Below are 10,280 nucleotides of genomic sequence, written 5' to 3'. Positions count from 1 at the left end.
TTTCAACCAGTGCCCACTGTACAGCCAGGGTTAATGTGTATCTGTTGTGAACTGGTTGTGAGCGTCGTGGAACCCCTTTAAAATGCCCCCCAGGTCAAAAGTGTGACTTCACTTTATTAAGACTGATGCTAATAGTGCGCAATGCAATACATCGTGCACGGAAATAATTTAAGAGCAGAAAGTTGCTCGGTGTTTGCCTGCAAGAAGAGCGGACCGCAGCCGGCGCTCTCAGCAGCCCGTGGGCAGAGCAAAGCCAGAGCGGAGAGAATCATGCTGCTTTCAAACTGGACGCAGCAGGAGCAGCAAAATCGCGTCTGCTGCTTCCTTTTTGCTGCTTGTACCAGCTTCTGACGCGCGGCTGAAGCAGCTTTGCTGCTCTGGCTGCGCGGTCGAAAAGTGTGTCTGACGCGCGTTGGGCGGAGCTACTCTATCCTTTATTTGCCTTGCAGCTATATTTGCTGTGATCAGGGGGAATAAAGTAGTTTTATTATGTTTTTAAGTGGGAAAATCCACCTGAAAACTTCATCAGTGCAGTCAGTTCATCCTGCCTTCCAATATTTCTGTCGGAGCCGCTCAGACCCCCACATACCAGCGGTGCGCTGTCAGTAGGATCCCATTCAACGGGCTTGTTTGTTATTCACACCTCATTCACATTTTCACGTTATGATAAATGTTTACATTATTTATTGGCTGCATCTAAAAATATCAAAGATATTTTCTATTTAAGCATAGATATGAAATAATACAATATAACCTACAGTAACAAATTATATCATTGTATTAGGTCATCTGTACGTCTATTTCCATCATACAAATGTCTGCACATGATCATTTGATGAAATATAATCAGGGGCGACCATAAATAAAAAAAAAAAGAAAAAAAGAAAAAATCCCAACTTTGGGGCTTTTCATTTTAAATCATGACGGGAAAAGGATTATATTGTATCAGCCAGAGACTTTATAGTCTTTTCTTCTCTCATAATTTCAAATAAATCTGTTTGACTGTTCTCAACTACTGACACCTTAGCTTAAAATCTAGATCTCTTTCAAACTGGGCACCGTTTCATTCACAACACCTGTCCATCAACCAGGAATACTTTAATAATCCCAGGGAGAAATGACTCTGTATGTAATAGAGTGACTGTAGGACCAGTTTGATATAACACTATTTTATACAACATATATAACTAGGGGGTCCCCGCTCCATCTTGCCATCAGTTTGGGGGCCCTTGCCCTGGAAAACGTTGAAGAGCCCTGATCTATATAATCATTCTATGAGCCTTTTAAATGTCCAAAAGGTGTCAGTATTCAGTGAGACAGAATCAATACAGTTTGGCAATGAGTCGAAACGCTTCAAGATGCCTCATTAGCCCATCACTAGAGCAGACTGTGACTCCATTGTCCAGCAGCAGGTAAACAATCTAACAATTCTACAGATATCTGAGGAATCAGGGATCAGAACAGCCTCCATGTTGGAATCTAAGCATCACAAACAACATGGAACAGTAGAGTTTAGCCTGAAAAGCTGCAATGACCAAACATGATGCAGACTTTAGCCTTTTAGGCTCTGCTCTCAACCGGAGGTTAGCTTTAGCTTAGCATGTTGATCTCCTCTAAGCAGTTTTCCAATCAGATGAGGCTAAAATCCACAGTGTGCATCATCAGGGAATCGTTTCTATCAGGTGTTTCCTACCTATCCGGTGTAAGATGATCTGGGGGATCCTGGTGAAATCCAGCAGTAGATGTTGATCGTCCATCTTTTCCTCCGAATTGACCAAACTCCCTTTAAACTCCGTGAATGTTTCTTCAGCAGGAGTTAACTGCTCGGTGATAAACTCTCCTTGAAGCTGGACTGAAGACATTCTCACTGCAAACACTCCCAGATTATCAGCCTCTCTACAATGACTCCACACACAAGCTAAGCTAATGCTGCTGGTTTAATGTGTCGGTGCCTCGCTGCGTGTTTCTTTCTCCTTCTTTAGAGCTTCTTCTTCTTCTTCTTCTTCTTATGGGGTTTTATGGCGGTTGGCAGGCTTGTGAATTGTGCATTACCGCCACCAACTGATATGGAGTAAAGCAAGAAAACAGAAAACGATTCACCCAAAAAAAAAAAAAAAAAAAAAAAAAACCTGTGTAACTTAAACCAACATAATACTAAATCACATTTGCCCATATAATTTTAATTTACTCTAGGTCATCTTAACTCTGCCAGTTTCTGATGGTCCCATCGGTCCTCCCATCATACTTCCAACCATCTCCCAGTTCAAATCTTTAATGTCCAGGTATTTTTCTGCAGCCTTCACTATTATTTTGATTTTTTCCGTTTTTTTTGTTGTCTGTGCAGTACAATTAATTACTTCTACCATGAAAAGAACAAAATTTGTCTTTTTAACAATAAGTGAGTCTTCATCAATTTTTTGATTCTCTAGAGGTTTGGAATTTGCCGTGTGTTGAACTGTAGGTTTGGGTTTTTCTGACTGAGATGGGATCCTTTTTGCAGCTTCAGCGTAGGTTATTCCGAGCTCAAATTTCATTTTTTTAATTTCCTCAGACCTTTTGCTTGCTTCACAGCCGCGATAGGCAGCAGTATGTTCTCCACCACAATTACAGCATTTTATTATAGCTTCTTTTCCACATTTTCCGTACTCATGTTCTCCTGCACACCTTCCACACCTCTGTTTCCCTTTACAAACTGCTGCAATGTGACCGAATTTTTGGCATTTGAAACATCTCAATGGTGGAGGATTGTAGATTTTGACATTATAGCTTATGTAACCGATGAATACTTTGCTTGGTAATTGCTCTTCCTCAAATTTAATTAGCACTGATAAACTGTCAGATCTTTCTCCGTTTCTTGTTGTTTTTAACCGTTTTACTTCTTTTACTTTTGCACCGCTTATGTTTTCCAGAATCTCTTTTTCAGAAATTTTTAGAGGAACTCCTCCAATGACTCCCCTGCTGATCTTTTTGTTCTCCATTAGGCTGCACTGAACTCTTATCCCGTCAATTTTGTTGATCCGTATTGCTTTGCCTTGCTGGGCGCTGTCTCTGCAGTTAATTAGCAGGTCTCCACTGTACAGAATTCTGGCACCTCTGACTTCTCCGACAAGTTTATTGATGGTTTTTGTTAAGTGAACCGGATTCCAATTTGTAAAAGAGTCTGCCTGATTAACGACTTTGAATATGACTTTGAATTCATTTTGTTGTGCTGTGGAATGTATGGAATGATCATCACTGGATTGTTCTGAACTAGATTCCCCTTGAACTGATCTCTGTTTTTTCCGCTTTTTCTCATTTTTTGATGTTGCTATCTTCCAACCTTCATTGTCACTATTTCCCTCTTCCATCCCACAAGAATCGCTTCCTGTTTCCTCACTACTCACGGCCCAAGACATTTCTCCATAAGCAGCTTCAAAACACGCGCCATGCACCAAACGACCATCCACGACCTCTCTCTGTCCTTCCGTGGCCCAACCGACAGGACGACCCACCAACCTTCCCCGCCTTTAGAGCTTCTTCTTCTTCTTCTTCTTCTTTTAACGGCAGCTTGCCTCCATTATTGTTGCACTACTGCCACCTATTGGATCCTAATATCTATCCCTCAAATTCTCATAATGATCCCTATATTTAAAAAAACAAAAACAAGAAAAATCTTCATCCCCTTAATACTATTTAACTTTTCAACCATATTAACAAATTTCAATTCCCCATTAAAACCTTATTCTGTTTTTAATCATGTTCTTTGATTGACATATTTTCTACAACTAATAAGAACATGTTCCATTGTTTTTACATTATCTCACCAACTACAAAAACCAGTGAGATGTTTCCCCATCTTAAAAAGAGTTCAATTATAAAAACTGTGTTTATTCTATTCATGAATATCTCCTCCCTTCTGTTTATTCCTCTAATCTTTGCTGCATCTCTTTCATAGCGGCTGGCAGACCACCTATTAAAGCGCATTACCGCCACCTGCTGGACTGGAGTGTCAACAGGAGGTTTACAGCAACAACAAAAAGAAAAATATTTTCTCTGTAGTGATAAAATATATTTCAAATCCAATAGTATTTGATTTTTTAAATTAATTTTTATTAGCAATATGTTCAATACTTAACTAAGTGAACTATTCAAACCTGTTTGACCAATTCTGCATCATGAAATTATTGATTCTATTCCGTAAAAATTCAAAAAATATCCACTGGACTTGGTTTTCAAGATTTGAAGACGTTTCGCCACCTCTCCAGGAAGCTTTCTCAATTCAAATGTCTGGATCCGCAGTGAGTTTGAGTCTTATATAGACACGCCTTGTATCGCTTGGAAACATGCAATGGTAACCGATGAATGGGTCGTTAGTTCCATCGTTAGCCTGTAATATCTGAACCTGTCTATGATTCTAGGGGTCGGTCGTTAAAGGGGGGATTGCCATTAACGGGGGGGATTGTCTCCTGTAATACCTGAAACCTGTCTATGATTGTTAAGGGTTGGTCGTTAATGTAGAATATTGATTCTATTCTGTTTTCTTCCTGCTTTCCTTTTATCTCCCACATTTTTCTGATTTTAATATCAGTTTCCCCCTTTATCACTTATGTCCAAGTTTTCCTTCTATATTTTATAACATAATTATTGATTATTGTTTGTCATTCAACCCTGACTAAATGATTTTCTTGATCTGTCTGCTGCTGCATTGAGCTCAATTATTGCTTCATGATGATTGTTTGAATGTTTTAAATCCTTATTAGGAAAAAAAAATGACCCCATGTTTCTATTAGAGGCGTCACCGAGCAAATATGTGAAGGAGGCGACACTGAATGTTAGAAACCATTCTGGCATTTGTCCCAAAAATAAATATAAAAAATATTTAGAATAGTTCTAATTATTAACAGCTAGGCCCCCCCCTTTATCACCCCCTCTGGAACAAGCAGTTCTCCTCTAAGCCAGAAGGTGGCAGCACTGATACCATCATGTTCAGTGTCCTACTTTGACATTTTAAAGTTAGTATATGAAGCTAAAATTGACAATTATACAGAAATAAATGTTCTGCTATATATTTCTATTAGGGGATCAAATCCATCATTCAGGCTCTTTTAAGAATCAGTTTTTATGTTTGATGTTGTAGAGTTTGTCTCAGCAGTCATCTTCCAAGTAATTCAAGATAAAGAACAACAGTTTATCCATTTATTGTTTGTTATGTAGAACCATAGATTACAACAATAGACTAGATCCTGAAAACAGTGGCTGCATTCGATTTCATGGGCTGCGTCCTCAGAAGGCCAGATTTGAAGGCGATTTACGTCATAGCGCCGCACCGAAGTCTGGTTGGATTCCAAGACTCCTCGTTATGTGGCCTTAAAATGCGTCCTTCTTTTAGCCCGATTTGAAGGATGGGTCCGATGTATCTTCAGTATCCTTGGATATCCCAGGATTCATAGCAAGTCCAAACATGCCAGCTGCTCTGTGATCAGAGGAAAGGTTACTTGGAGCCGAACAGTGGTGAAAATTGGAAGTTCAGTTTAATATAATCCAGTCAGTGAATAGTTCCGTCTGAAATGAATGAAAATAGTTGTTTTAATGGTTATTGAGTCAGATATGTGGCGGTAATGTTTGATTTATCTAAAGGTTTTTATCTGTTACTGTGTAAATGGGTTTGGCTGGAATTTAAGGACAGATTCTAATATATCTGCAGAGTGGAGACTATAAATCTGATAGGATTTATTGCACAATTTGCTTAACTAAGTATGTTTTGTTGTTGAATATTAGAGATTTTGCAGATATATTTTTTATTCATACATTGTTTAGATTTACTAATATGTTTCTACTTCATTTATAGAATAGAATAGAAAATCTCTTTATTGTCCCAAAATGGGGAAATTCTGGTGTTTACAGCAGCAAAAAGATTATAGAAAAAAAATGGTCCCACAAATGTGGACCTTAGAAAAATGTTTAAGAATAACATAATAGGGAAGAGTTAAAATATAAACAATAAAATACTGTAAAGTGTTTTAACAATATCAAACTGGAGAATAAATAACCAATATGCAGCTATGGACATTTTTACAGTAATGGATATTTGAAAAAATGACAGCAGCAGGTTATTTAACTGACTAAGGTTTCTATCATTACATTTGCTTTTATTTGTTCCTGCTTCTGTTGGTTGGAACCTTTATTTCACTCTGGATTCTCATGAGCGTATCCTTTGTCTCACTTTAAAATAAAAATAAGAAAAAGAAACAGCTTTGAAATCTTTGGTATTCATTCTTCTCCTGCTTTATGTGTCAGCTGTCATGTTTGCTAAGCGGTGAAGAAAGCCTCGGAAGGATGGACCTGTTTGAATACACAGCCAAAACTCTTCCAGTCTCCTTATTGAAGGATCCTGTCCAGTTAGACCGAGTCCTTGGAGGAAGCAGCCCATAAATTCAAACACACCTCTTTATAGCCAGGGGGGGGGGGGGGGGGGGGGGGGGGGGGGCAGGCCCCACCAGGTGATTGGTTGTTGCCATGGGAGATATCAGCATCATTAGTGCATGCATGTCCCATCCCTGCATCCCTGCAGATGGACCCAAAGCTTTCATGGTTTCCTAATAATTACTGCTGCTGACTGACGACTATTCATGATGATCATTTCTATTTTCCAACGTCTATTTGTAGCTACAGCTGTGATGATCTGTTTAATCATCTATTAATGGCTTCTTAGCTGCTTCATCATTAGTTCTTGTCTTCTTTTTTAGTATTTTCTGAGAGTTCTAGTTAAACAGTTTGTAGGATAGAATTGTTAGTTGTAACAGGGAGTGATTGTGTTTAATAAATCAGCATAGATAAAGAGATACGCATCTATGTTTATTTCTATATGAGAGTGATCTGCTGTCTCTAAAGGTCAGAGCTCCAAACATCCCTTCACTGTTGATGGTTTAGTGATACAGTGAGATTTACTGGGATTGTGGTTAATGATTGCTGCCAAGTGCAGTTATGAACTATAATTATCAACATTTACACAACCCAAGTCCACAACAAGTTGGACATTTCAGGAGGAAACCAAATATTAGATGCTGTCAGCCCAATAATCCCATCCCCTGGTGGAGCTTAAACATCTATTTATTGTGGAGGATTTGGATTCAAATAATAGTTTATTATTTAAAATCAAACAATAACTGCACAGCAGTGCTCTGACCTAAAGATTGAACATTTCACCATAATGTGATAAAATCTCTTGAATAGTTTCTAATGATCCACAGATCACTGTACTGATGGGGAAACACCTGCACTTCTTTACTTCCTCTTGAATTTAGATTTTAGATTGAAACAGTTATTAAATTCCCTCACCGTGATCCAGATCTTTTCTCTGTTCTGCCACCAAATAGAGTCAGAACCAGTTCCTCCTGATCCGGTACCGGAATCCCAGTCAGAGTTCCAGGTCCAGTGAAGTTCAGGTAAGCAGACTGAGAAGCAGGTGGGGTCAGACTGTCACTTGGACCAGAACCAGGTCCGTCCTGATTGGATGACTTGGACAGAGTGGACTGGATCAGGCTTTGTTCAGTGAACTGATCCTGTTCACTATGGTCCTAAAAGGAAGTCATAGATATTTAATCCTAGATCTTTCCAACACTCTAAAGGTGATTCTCCTATTTGACCTTTGATCAAAGAGACCAGAACAGATTCTGATCAACTAGAATCAAACTTTCCATCAAGGTTTTATTCACATAAAAACAAAGCTTCTAGTAAAAAAGCTCCAGCTGGTCTGTTTCTGAAACACAAAGTCAGTCAGGGACGGATCCAGGATTTTTCAAAGGGGGGTGCGCAACTAAGGGTCATGGGGTCACGGGGTCACAGGTCAAGACAATGTGAGGCTAAAAGACCAAAGAATACCATCTTCACTCTTTCACACTACCCTAATTATTCATCCAAGGGTTTTTAATTGATAATTTTAATGGATGAACATAAGCAGAATTAGCATGATTACATTATTGTAATTAAAAAAGGATCTCTCGGTTTTTAAAGCATGCACAAGGTTAAAAGGTAGTTTGAAGAGAAAAAATGATCCTTATCAACAATTAATCAAACAAGGAGTTTCTTTATTTCCAGAAATGATATTTACACAGAACATGAAATAAAAAAACCCAAAGACTTGGGTTTAAGTAAGACAAAGGAGTTTTGAATATATTTTAACAAGATAAACTGTTGAAAAAAAAAAAAAAAAAAAAAAGTTAAACCAGACAAAGAATATTGTTCTCTACTACAAACTTTATGATGATGATAATGGGTTTACAAATGTCAACCTTCTGGGCAAATATGTCTATGATTTTGTTGATGTCTAACTAAATGTCCTTGTGCAAATACAAAAGTAGCAAAGCCACAAACCTTTCCTGTCCCATTGTTGACCTCAGCAAAGTTTTCACTGCTTTAAGTCCCGAGTTAGCGCTTTCCACAGAAGCACTGGTAACAGGTATGACTGACAGAAGGTGACGAATCATATAAATGTTTGGGTAGCACTTCATGTTTGTTATCTTTAGAATTTCAGGGAGAGAGCTGGGTTTTTCCACTGATGATGACCACTTTGTGTGCCACAACTTCACTTCCTGCCTGAATGTTGATCCTGACAGTAGATCATCTTTATATGATGTAAAAATGATAAAAACTCATACTTGTCCAGCCAGTCCCTCTGGCATGTTCTTTTGGTCACCCCACTGGCTCTTCGGTTGTATTTAAATTCTCTGGCAGGGAAATTGAAAGATTTGGGTTTTCTGGTCTGAAGAAGTTGGAATTTTCCAGAGTCGTCCATTTCACTAATCAGGTCCTTGGCCTTTGATATATCTGTAATAACATTGATGTTTACATTGTCAATTTTGTATGGGTGCTGGTGGAGTTGTAAATCTGCCTACATGAAGCTTTTGTATAGTCTTGCTTTATTATGAAATAATTATTATGAAATGTAAGATTTCAAGATTAAGCAAAAAAGTCAATCGTGTAAAACAAAAACACAATTAGTTGTTTTGACATTGAAAAAAATATAACTATCACTAACCTATGTCGTAAGTTGTTTGGGTCAAATCCGCTTGGTTGAGCGCCGGCTCTTCAGTTGTTGTTCATCTGGAAAAGAAAATAATTTTTGTGATCAGGTGAACCTTGTAATCTCAGGAGGAGCCACAAAACAATTTAATGTTGTGTTTTTATCGTAAATTATTAAATTCACTGAACACATATCACCAGGTGCACAAAACTGAATATACTTAAAAGTAAATTTTATTTTTATTGTAAAATATTAAATGCACTGAAAACAAATAACACCAGATTTGTAGTTATATCACAATGTTAACAAGACTCCCTTAGACTCCAAGCATGTGCTTAGAGCATTCTTTGATTTGGATCCTTACCAATTGATAAAAGTTTGTAATGTTTTCATAAAGGATATCATTCTTATTTTTAACAGTACAACACATGTGGTACAGGTTTAGACCCAAAAATACACACTACAAAATAACTATTGTATGCATGTCAATGGCAACTAATGTTGCTTATTTTTGTTAATTGTACACCCTTTATTACTTATCAAACACTGCAATTTTCATACCTTTCCGTTACTGGTTAAAGTATTCCTACAATCGCATTACTTTGCAACTTTAAGCAACTTGTTTATCAACAATGTTGATAATGTTTTCTCATTATCAACATTTTCTAGCAATCATCATACCTTTTATCTGTGTGTCTCCAATATCTGAACGTTCATACTGGTCAACGCTGTGGTCATTTTCTGTAGTTGTGCCAGGTCCACTGAAGAATAGAAAACAAGATATAAACGTTTCAATCTGTGTTATTTAGATTATAGAAATAAGCCTATAGAAAATAAAGTGATAAAGTTGTTTTCTACCTACCCTTCTGTTGGATTGGACAAGAATCTTAAAAGAGATGGTTGTCTGGTTTTCTTGTTTGGCCTTAAATCTTCCAGGTAAATTCCCTCACCGTGATCCAGAATCTTTTCTCTGTTCTGCCACCAAATGGAGTCAGAACCAGTTCCTCCTGATCTGGTACCGGAATCCCAGTCAGAGTTCCAGGTCCAGTGAAGTTCAGGTAAGCAGACTGAGAAGCAGGTGGGATCAGACTGTCACTTGGACCAGAACCAGGTCCGTCCTGATAGGATGACTTGGACAGAGTGGACTGGATCAGGCTTTGTTCAGTGAACTGATCCTGTTCACTATGGTCCTAAAAGGAAGTCATAGATATTTAATCCTAGATCTTTCCAACAGTCTAAAGGTGATTCTCCTATTTGACCTTTGATCAAAGAGATCAGA

General features: G+C 38.1%; 1 long non-coding RNA gene across 1 annotated transcript; it reads right to left on the bottom strand.

Moving 5' to 3' along the window:
* Window positions 1-7,971: 7,971 nt before the first annotated feature.
* LOC119792258 lies at window positions 7,972-10,280 on the bottom strand. The gene is made up of 4 exons (XR_005281966.1): window positions 9,864-10,280; window positions 9,683-9,762; window positions 9,017-9,081; window positions 7,972-8,805 (listed from the first exon to the last, which is right to left on the bottom strand). It is a non-coding gene; the product is annotated as an uncharacterized LOC119792258 (long non-coding RNA).

This window comes from Cyprinodon tularosa, unplaced genomic scaffold (genome assembly GCF_016077235.1).
Source record: "Cyprinodon tularosa strain WSP-4 unplaced genomic scaffold, ASM1607723v1 ctg1113, whole genome shotgun sequence".
Taxonomy (NCBI): Eukaryota; Metazoa; Chordata; class Actinopteri; order Cyprinodontiformes; family Cyprinodontidae; genus Cyprinodon; species Cyprinodon tularosa.
The sequence above is the reverse complement of the archived record's forward strand: the minus strand, read 5'-3'. Positions and strand labels throughout refer to the sequence as shown.